This window comes from Peromyscus eremicus, chromosome 9, assembly GCF_949786415.1.
Source record: "Peromyscus eremicus chromosome 9, PerEre_H2_v1, whole genome shotgun sequence".
NCBI classification, from domain to species: Eukaryota; Metazoa; Chordata; class Mammalia; order Rodentia; family Cricetidae; genus Peromyscus; species Peromyscus eremicus.
In genome coordinates this window covers 56,564,782-56,575,218 of record NC_081425.1, presented here as the reverse complement: position 1 = coordinate 56,575,218, position 10,437 = coordinate 56,564,782, and the positions used below count along the sequence as shown (strand labels likewise).

At 49.6% G+C, this 10,437-nt stretch overlaps 1 protein-coding gene across 2 annotated transcripts in view; it reads left to right on the top strand.

Annotated features, from left to right (window-relative positions):
* Positions 1-1,024: 1,024 nt before the first annotated feature.
* Positions 1,025-10,437, top strand: part of Znf395 (zinc finger protein 395) — a 39,668-nt gene continuing 30,255 nt past the window's right edge. The window contains exon 1 of one of the 2 annotated variants that reach the window (XM_059273457.1): positions 1,025-1,280. The gene's annotated coding sequence lies outside the window, so the exon portion shown is untranslated. The remainder of the gene's footprint in view (positions 1,281-10,437) is intronic. The other variant, XM_059273456.1, reaches the window with a different exon arrangement.

The following is a 10,437-nucleotide window of genomic DNA, read 5'->3' as shown; positions in this document are numbered from 1 at the left end:
TGTTCAAAGTTAACCTGTTGGAGATGCCGGTGCTCGTTCAGCACTTGAAACAGGATCACATATGACTCCCCAAACTTGACCAACACTCCACTGCCTCCTAGAAAGGCAGCAAGCTCCAAACTGGAGGTGAACCGCAACTTCAAAATATTCTAAAACTTTCTTTTTTGAGAAGGGAGGGAACTATGACTCTTTTACTCATTAAATTTGTTTGATTATAAGCGCGCGCGCGCACACACACACACACACACACACACACACACACATATGCACACGCGCACGCACGCCCCTCTCCACCGTCCTTGGCCTTATCTAGGAAAAACAGTACTACACAATGGAACAGCTTCGATTCTCCCTGTTACAAATTATCCAAAAGCCCGAGCCTAACGGTGCCAAAAAGCAACCAGTATTGTTTACACAAGGGTTGAAGGCTAATAGTTAACTTTCTCCCATTTAATTCTAGAAACAGTAAACACCGCCTCGCGTTACAACTACAAACGAATAAATGTCATAAAACCGGGGAAGAAAACTCTTGGTCCAAAGCAAAATGGAAAGGTTGGGTTTTCAAGCGCTTCCGCCCTCGCGCGCCGCCCCCGGCTACCCGGCCTCGGGTCCCTGTCGCCCTAGCCAAACTCCTGTCCCTGGCGCCCAGAGCTTCTGGCTTCCTTTCCCGCCCTGGGGCGCGCTGGAAAAACAACAGCCAGAAACTTTGGCTGGGTTTGCAGTTCAGTGAGGGGGAAAAAAAAAAAAAAAAAAAAAAAAAAAAAAAAAAAAAGGAGGGGGAGCAGATACTCTCTAGTTCGGTTCCGGACCGAGCTGAACGTTCCGATTTAGAGGTGGGGGCTGGGGGAGGTGGGGGTCAGAACTCGGTCAGGTTCAAGTGCGCATGTGTGAGCGGAGCCGCTCCAGCATTTATTGAGCGCCCACTGTGTACCGCCAGCTAGGGGGTGTGCGGAGCGCGCGCGCGCGCGGCCGGGGCTGGGGGCGCGCGGGCTGTGCGCGCGCGTGGCCGGGGGTGTGTCCCCGCGTCTAGCTGGCTGGCTCGCGGGCCGACTGGCTGCGAGCGGCTCGGTGCGCTCCCTTCCCGGGCGGGGGAATCCGGGCCGGGTTGTGGCCGCGGCCGCGTACGTGAGCGCAGTGTCCCGGAGAGGGAGGGCAGGCCGGCCAGGTGGGCGCGAAGGCGGCGACGGCGGGAGGCGGCGCAGTGCAGGGGCCGCGCCGGTGGCGGGCAGGGCCGCGGCCGCTGCAGGGAGCCGAGCTGTCCGGGCCAGTGGCCGGCCGAGGTGAGCTGCGCGCGGGACCTCGCGGGGGGCTGCAGCCCGGGATTGGGGACGGCATCGGGCGGGGAGGGAGCGGGGTGGGCAGGAGGCTCGCGCGGCCCGGGCGGGACCAGGGCTGCTGCGGCGGTGGTCGGGTGGCCCGGTGGGGGTGGCCGCTCGCTTTCTCGCGCGTCGCCTTGTTTATGTCGCGGGTCCTTCGGCCGGATCTCCCTCCCAACTTTGAGCAGTGGCCGGGAGTGGCCTCGCGGGCCCACACTGACCTGTTAACCTGCCCCCCTTTCCGACTGGGCCGTCAGCCCGGCGCTCCGCGCGCCCCTGCCCTCTCCAGAACCAGAGAGCGCGGTGCTGCGGGACTGGCCTCGCGACACACCCTCTCTCAACCCCCTTTTTGCGGCCCCCTTCGCCGCCCCCTTGGCTCTAAGGCCGCCTCCCTGGCCGTGGCACTCTGGGCCTCTGGAGTGGCCGATGGGGGCCTAGAAAGGGAGTTTGTCATGGGCAGACAATTCCGAGGCAGGGTTGTTCCCTTCCTGCCTGGGAGTGAAGACTCTGCGCCCTCGCTTTAGGGCCCACTTGGAGGTCTAAAGAGACCCACCTGCCAGCAATCCTGCGCAAGCCCTGTTTTCCATCCCTCCCTTTCCTGTGGTTCTGGAGGACTTCCACTAGGCATGGGTTCCCATGATGCCAGGCCATGGCACAGGGGCTATCTACAGTCCTTCACTGCTTTCTTGACTCTCCCTTAAGAGAAGGGTGTAAAGTGGGGCAGTTGGCTTCAAAGTGAGCGATCAACAGGTATTGTAGCCTGGGGACACCCTTCTAAGGGGCTGTGTAAACAGAGGTTCTTGCTTTGGAAGAATGGAGCAGAAGCAAATTGGTTAACCAACAGGTACCTCTGAGAACTTACTCTGTTCTCTTCCCACTGCCAAGCTTTCTGGGTGATGCTTAGAGGCACTTGAAAAGTTGAAGGTCTTAGGAAGCTACAAGACAAGAGATATGATTTAAGAGCTCAAGTTTAAATTAATGTGCTGTGGCTGCGAAGTTAATGTAAACGTTGGGGCACAGGAAACATGGCAGTTAAAAGTGGGGAGGGGCACTCAGCACTCATTTTTGGAATAATTTCCACCTGTGGACAATTCCCTGGCAAGACTCAAAAGTCAGAAGGAAGAGTTCATAGGTGACAGGCTTGCAAAAGGCTGTCCAGGGGCTTGGTTGTCTCGTCCAGGGCTTGCAATCCCTTGGCAGACACAGGAAGACTTGAGCATGTGAAATAAGACTCCAGATGGGGCACAGTTAGTTGTCAACATGCCAGATGCAGAAATGGGTGCTGTTGGAGGTCAAGGGAAGGAGCTCCGGACAGGGATTGCCAGGCCTGTGTTGTGTCCTTGCAGGATGAGACTCTGTGGAGATAGGACACCAAGTGGGGAATGAGTCTGGGTTTCTCCAGAGACCAGGAGATGGCCTTGGCTCTCTTGGAATGTTTCCTGAACAGTAAGACATACAGATAGAGGGGGGACAATGACTGAGATTGTGAAAGTCCTAGAAAGTCAGACTGAGGAGTCAGACTTTTATCCTGGGTGTACCGGGGAGACGTCAGGCCGGGGAGGGATGTAACGAGGGTGTTTGTAAAGATTTTTGAATCTGATGGCAGGGGGCAGACCAGTAAGCAGCTTGTTGCACTTTTGGAGTGCTGTGGGTTTGGACTTGGTTTTATTGGAAGGCTTTACTGTTGAAATAATCTGTTGACAGAGGCAGGGCGAAGAGAAGTTGTGAATAGGAATTAGTTCCTGGTGGAAGCTGATTATGTACCAGGGCCTGGGAGTTGCTGTACTGGGTGAGCAGAATCGGAAATGTGTGTTCTGTAGAGAAGGTAATTGACACTTGGGCTCTAGAGAAGTCTCTTGTGTTTGCCAGGCTATCTGATGGAGGGATGCAGGTGATGGAGGGATGCAGGTGCTGGCAACTCTGGCTCTGATAGGTGGGAACCCTGGAGGGTAATGGAGAGGGAACTCGGGGAACGAGCGGGGAGTTGTCTTGGTCATAGGGGCATCATTCATGTGGGACTGAAGGTCTGACCCTCAGGGCTTCTGTTTTGTGCTCCTTTGCCTTGACATTGCCTGGAGTTGACCCTGAAGGTGGAGGATCAGTGCTGGAGAGTGGGCTTCTAGGAAGAAGGGGCCATTTATTACAGCCAGGAGGGTGGGGTTAGAGGGAAGTGGAGTGGGCTTTGCTGAGGGAGTAAGTTACTAGGCTTTGGTGCTTGCTGAACTTTACTCTTGACAGAGATATTAAGGGAAGTCTCCTGCGCTGTTTGTGCAGGGGGAGGGACAAGCAGCAAGATGACCCAAGGAGAGACAGAGGAATGTGGGGCCTTTTGTAGGGCCTGGCTTATCCCGGTCCCATCCAGTTACCTCTTCCGGGGATTCTGGAGACCAGGACAAGTAGAAGGGAGTTGGCACTCCTTTTCCTGAGCTCTAAATTCTGCTGTCTTTTTGCAAGAGTGACAGGGTGATTTGCTGGACAAATTCCCCAAGCCTCAGCTTGCAACATCTGCATTTGAAGGATGATTGCAAAAGGTTGTGGAGTGAGCTGGGATGGTCATTTCAGTTGCTTAGTTCTCTGAGATTCAGGATCAGTGAGCTGAGGGATAGGGACGGAGGCCATAAGGCCACGTCGTCGTCTCTTAACTTTTCTTCTGTCATTTGGTCCCTCCTCCCCCCTCCCCTCTTCTTGTTTCTTCTCCCCCTTCCTCTTTCTCCCTCTTTTCCTTTGTTCCTTCCCTCTGTCCATCCTTCTCTCCAATCCTTCTTGCTCTGTATAACTCAGGAGCCTTAGATTCCCCACAGCCCTCCTGCTTCAGCAGGCCTGAGCTTTCACAGATTTTTTTTTTCCCTTATAGTGACTATCAGACTATCAAAAAAAGTTAATTGTGCAGAGCAGACAGAAGTTGAGTTCTTTGGTTCATTGTAGGGCAGGGTTTATACCCAGTTGTGACCATGACCTACATTTGGAAATAAAGTTGAGGGCTGACAAGATGGCTCGGTGGGTAAGGGTGCTGGCCACCAAGCCTGGTGACCTGACTTGATTCCCAGAATTCAGCTGGTGGAAGGAGAGACTCGCTCCTGCAGGCACTGAGAGTCTCTCTCCCTCTCTTGATGTAGACTAACGAAAGGAAACATATCATATTATATACCTAATCATGTATGTAAAAATTGAATGTCCCTTTGTGAAGTCTTAGCCTCTTTTCTCGGTGCAGCCTTGGATTTTTTTTTTTTTTTATAGTCTCTTCTGTCTATTTTTTATTGTCTGTTCTGTTACTCGTTTCCCACCAAGTGGATCCAACCACTCTCCAGCAGATCATAACCCAATCACAGTTTGAATGCACTGGGAGACTTTCACATTCCTCAGGTATTTATGGAGCTGCCTGTGTGCAGAACCTCCCAGGGCTGAAGGTAGCTGCAAGCCCAGCAGAGAGGTGGGGGTTATGGTCTAGTGGGAGAGGTAAGATATACCTCGGAGAAGGAGCAGAGCCGAGTGTTGAGGGCCAGGATGAAAAGTTGGTACTTGAAAGGGCTAGAGAAGTGGGCAGAGGAGGGAGGGCCTGGCAGAGGAGGGAGGGCAGGGCAGTGGTGTGTGCTGATGGGACTGAGAAGGAAAGATTCTTTGGAATAATCAAGTCCGAGAGGAAGTTTGGGGCATCTCAGTGGTGCATGGGGAAGGCACATAATGGGTGAGGGCGGACGGGGGCTAGGGATGGATACTGTGGTTGTGTGTGAGAGGGGACAGAAGATTTTTGTGAAGAAGGACTGGAGAGGTGGTTTAGGGCATGTGTAGTGTAGGGCTTGTGCATGTGTGGCAGGTTAGACAACAGCAAAGTGCCAAAGGGTTTTTTGTTTGTTTGTTTTTTTAGACAGGATCTCACTAGGTAGCCCTGGCTACCTTATACACCAGGCTGGACTCTAGCTCTGCAGAGGACTAAAGATGTGCACCACCATGCCTGAGCACCAAAGTTTTAAGAAATTGGGAGCAATCCAGAAAACCTCTGGATTTGGGGCTTTGGCTGCCCTCCTCAAGTTGGGGGATGGCAGTCTGCTGAGTGCAAAAGAAAGACCGCGTCGTCCCCAGTTGTGGTGGCGTCCGTGTCCCCTGGTGCTTTGAACCAGTCACTTGACATCTTTGCAGAGGCCTGTAGGCATTTGGCATCGGGACCTCAGATTTCAAGACCTTGAATGCCAAGACAGGGATGTATGTCATGGGCTCTGGCTGGCCACCAAGGTTCTGGTAAGGGTGTGACATGGAATCTGGGGTATTTGTGTGCAGTGAATTTGTGTTATGCAAATCAGAGGCTGCTCTTGAGGAAGATGGAGTCTGGAAATATTTTTATATGGTCAGAATTGTGTGTGTGTGTGTGTGTGTGTGTGTGTGTGTGTGTGTGTGTGTGTGTGTGCACCTTTCCTGGAACTCACTCTGTAGCCCAGGCTAGCCTTGAATTTACAGAGATCTGCCTGCTTCTGCCTCCCAAGTGCTGGGATTAAAGGCGTGCGCCACCACTGCCCAGCCAGAATTATACTTTTTAATGTATTTTTTATGTGTGAGTGTTTTGTCTGCATGTATATGGGTACACCACATGTGTGTAGTGTGTTCATGTGGGTCAGAAGATATCAGATCTCCTAGCATGGAGTTAGGACTGGGAATCTCTATGTGTGTGCTGGGCCTGGAACCTGGGTCCTCTCTACAAGAGCAGCAAGTGCTCTTAACCATTGAGCAGCCATCTTTCCAGCCTTAGAATTGTATTCCCCCTCCCCACCCTCTCTTGTTTTTGAGACAGGGTTTCTCTGTGTAGCTCTGGTTGTCCTGGAACTTGCTTTGTAGACCAGGCTGGCCTCGAACTCACAGAGATCTACCTACCTGCCTCCCGAGGCTGGGATTAAAGGTGTGCACCACCACCACTGCCTGGCTAGAATGGTATTCTTTAAGACAAACTTCCACTGGTTGAATTAGGGTAAGACTTGTTTCTCCGGATACCAGGGTCTCTCCAGCATCTTCACTGTGGGTTTTCGGCTCTTGTGCTTAGATGGTGACTCCAGGCATATCGTCTAAGAATGATGTCTGGTGATAACTTGTGAGATGTGAGTGAGTCACCACGTCCAATGCCACGAGAAAGTGGCTTCTCAGGTGCTGCGTCTCTGTGAGAGAGTACTGAGGGAGGAGTAAGAAGGGCTGAGGCATCTCTCTCTGGTTTCTTTACCCCTGGGGCAGCCCAGGATTCAGGGAGACTACAGAACAGCTGGTTCAAGTCTAGGTGGTAAAGGAAGTGACTCCAGAAATACTAGTCTGATTTGGTGACCAGCAGAAGTAAGTTCAGGTTTTTGTAATCTAGAACATTCAAGTTTACTCTGAAGAATCCCTAGTCACCTGGGATTCAGAGGCATTCCCACATGAGCGACAGGTGAGAGGTGCTGACCAATAGTCACCTTGTTTTTGTATAAGTAGGACAAAATTCAGTTATTTAAAAAAAATATTGTTTTGATAGCATAAAAAAAAAAGGAGTTAGAAGCTAGGCTTGGCTTGGTGGTTTATACCTGTAATCCTAGCACTTAGGAGGGTGAGATAGGAGAATTGTAAGTTTGAGGCCAGCCTGAGCTACATAGACTGAGGGGAAAAAAGTTTTTTTTTGTTTTGTTTGTTTGTTTAACTATATTCTGCTTAGAAAATGTGTCTATAGGATGCAGGGGTAGCTGGAAGTCAGCTGGGTCCTATCAAATTAAATTCATTTCCTGTTTTACATCATGGGTGAGGGGTAGCAGCTACACTATGTTTTGGCTTTAGTAAACGTTTTTAAAATTTATTTTTATTGTTTTTAAACCAGCATACAATGTGTTAGATACTATTCGCCATTTTTGAGCAAAGTGTGTTTTTGTGGCTCTCCTTTCCACATCTCCTCACCCCTGCTACCCACCCTTCCTTTGTCAAATCCTCATTCTCCAAGATTACTCCCTCTCATGTCCCAGTGTCCTCGCCTCTCCCTCTCCATTTTTCCTCATCACCTAATACTGCCATCTCTAGGCTTCTTTTCTGGATTTTTAGACTCAATTAGTAAAGTATTTAACCCTTTAAAAAAAAAGACATGATTGTTCATATTAAGTCATAGGTGGTAAAGTGTGGTAGGCTGGGTAGTGTTATTAATTTAATTTGACAATCACATGCAAAAACTTAATTATTGGCACCGAGTCAGCCTCAAGGGAGCTCTGAAAGTAAGAGCTGTGTGATTCTGCCTTTGATGCGTTCAACGTTTTTCCAGTGTTGGGGGTGTCGGTGTTGATCCAGTTTAAGAGTCGCAGGGGTGGAAGGGACTACATATTTCACAGCAAATCAAGGTTCAGGTTCATCTAGAACGAGGGTGATTTAGAAAGGAATTCAGTAGTAAATAAATGTCAAGAGTGACTTTAAACATTTTGAACTGTGGGTCGGCAAGATGGCTTAGAGGGAAAGACGCTCGCTCTAGCCTAGCAAGTACGACCGTGGACCCATGTGAAGGAGGAAGGAGAGGGCTGACTTCTCATAGTTGTCCTCTTTACAAAGTGCTCCATACACAGGCCGTGGCACACATTTGTGACCCACCAGGCATGCACATACGGAATAATACTGCTTGGAAAATTAGAACAAAATTGAACTATGGTGTATTGAGATGTTTTTGCATTTTGATTGGAAGTTCCCCTTCGGAGGGTATAGCTGAGACTATATCCAAAATGTAGATGATGTTTTATGCCCAGATTGCCCAGAGATTGAAGAAAATATATAGTGAAAAATTATCTGGTTGTGTAGCCCAAGATGGCCTCAAGCTCATAACCGCCCTCCTGCCTCTGTCTCCTAAACGGTGGGATTACAAGCACGTGCAACTATAAATTGTGATGATGGAATACTACAAGGTTACGGAAAGTAATGTTTAGGAATAGTTTTTAAAAAAAATAACATCGAAGATGTTTCTGCCCAAAGGTTCATTTATAAGATGAACTCAAATGTTTAATAAAAAGCAGTGGGTAGTAGATGAAGGATGTGATGTGCATTCATGACACTAATACCAACACACACTGATTCTGCCTCGGAAGTTGATGGGCTTTCAGACCCATCAACTCCAAAGACTGGGTGAACAGATGGCAGTGAGCACGTAGGTAGTTTTTCCAGTTGGTAGGCTGTCCAGCGGTGGAGCTGACTGCCTGTGCAGTAGTGAGCTTCCCAGTGTTGGGGTCCATTCAAGTAGGGTTCAAGCTATCGATTGGGGAGGTTTAGAAAAGAAAGGAGGGATCAGGCTGAGCTTGAGCCTGTTTCGATTTTCAGTTATTCTGTGACGTGTCACAGCGGAAAGATGACATGGAACTGCGGCTGTACCTCTTGAGCCAAGATCACTATGTAAGTTTCAAAGAAAGTTTCTACTCTGTTGTTTTTCCAGTCCTGGGGATGGAACCCGGGACCTCACATAAAGACAAGCGCAGGGCCACTGAGCCACATCCAGCCTTGTTCTAGCATTTGGAGATGGTTTAGGATTTGGTTTCTGGTTGTTGAAATTGAATTTGGTCCTCAAGAAAGGCAAGGGAAGTGGGGGAGCTGGCCGATCATCATGAGCAGTCCACCCTCTACTCTGATGATTGTGTGTGTGTGTGTGTGTGTGTGTGTGTGTGTGTGTGTGTGTGTTTGCATGTATATGGGCATGTGTGTGTAAGCATGTATGTATGTAGAGGCCAGAAGTGGCCATCCGGTATCTTCTTAGCTATTCTCCACGTTAGCTAGTTATTGAGGCAGGGTCTCTTACAGGACCCAGAGCTCACTGACTAGCTAGTCTAGTTAGTGAGTGTGCTCTAGGGGTCCTCTGTCTCTACTTCCTGAGTGCTAGAATTACAGGTGGCCAGCATGTTTGCCCAGATTTTATGTGGTTCTGAAGCCCTGCCCTCAAGACATGCTCTTTATCCACCGAGCTGTCTTCTCAACCTCTGGGATTTTTTTTTTTTTTTTTTTTTTTTTTGAGAAAGGTCTTAATGTGAAACCTTGGTTGGCATGGAGCTCACTATGTAGACCAGGCTGGTCTTGAACTCACAGAGATTCACCTGCCTCTGCCTCCCTAGCGCTGGGATTAAAGGAGTGGGACACCTTACCTGGCTTCCTTCTTTTCTTTTTTGAGACACTCTCTCACACTCCCAGCTACCTTCTTGCCTCAGCCTTAGAAGTACAGGTATGACCCATAACACCCAGCTCTGGATGTTTTGGGGTGACTTTTGCCGTTGTGGATGCTGCTTGGGTGAACTTGGAGCAGGGCACTTTCCACTCCTTAGGGACTGTCGTGGTGGATCTTATCCTCCAGGACTATCACAAGCTGATTTCTGTCTCCATGACATTCATGCTCCTATTTTAGCATTTGAAAAATCATTATTTGACAAGAAGTGTTCATATGGGTAAGGTAATTTGGGAGCACAGCAACCCAATGGCTGGCAGTTGAGACGTGTGTGAAATCATTAGGAAGAATCTGATCGTGCAGAACTGGAACAAGAATCTTTGTACTCTTGTTTGTTTTTGTTTGGACCCCGGGTCTTAGTATGTGTTTTTGATGGCTTTGAACTTGTGTCCCTCCTGTGTCTGTCTGCTGAGTTCTGGGATTACGGGTGTGGACTGACTGCTGAGCCTGGCTGGGATTATAGGTGTGGACCACTGAGCCTGGCTGCTGCTCATGTGAGATGATGGACCAGCTGGCCTCCGTTTCCATGTTGTTTGTGCTTTACATGGTGTCTGTACTTGCCTGGGTGCTGGAAGCTGGTTCTTTGGTCCACATTTGTGGGTATGGAGAAAAGTTAGACGAATGTGTAATTTTTGTGTGTGTGATGTTGGGGATGGAACCCAAGGCTTTATACATGCTAGATAAGGGCTACGTTCTTAGTCATTGTGTGTGTGTGTGTGTGTGTGTGTGTGTGTGTGTGTGTGTGTGTGTGAGAGAGAGAGAGAGAGAGAGAGAGAGAGAGAGAGAGAGAGAGAGAGAGAGAGAGAGCGCACTGGCCCATAAGACAACCTCAGGTGTTGTTCCTCAGGTATTGTCCCTTTTTTTTTAACTTCTGGAAACAGGGTCTCCTTGGCCTGGAACTTGCCAGAGATCTGCCTGTCTGTAAGTGCAGAATGCTTG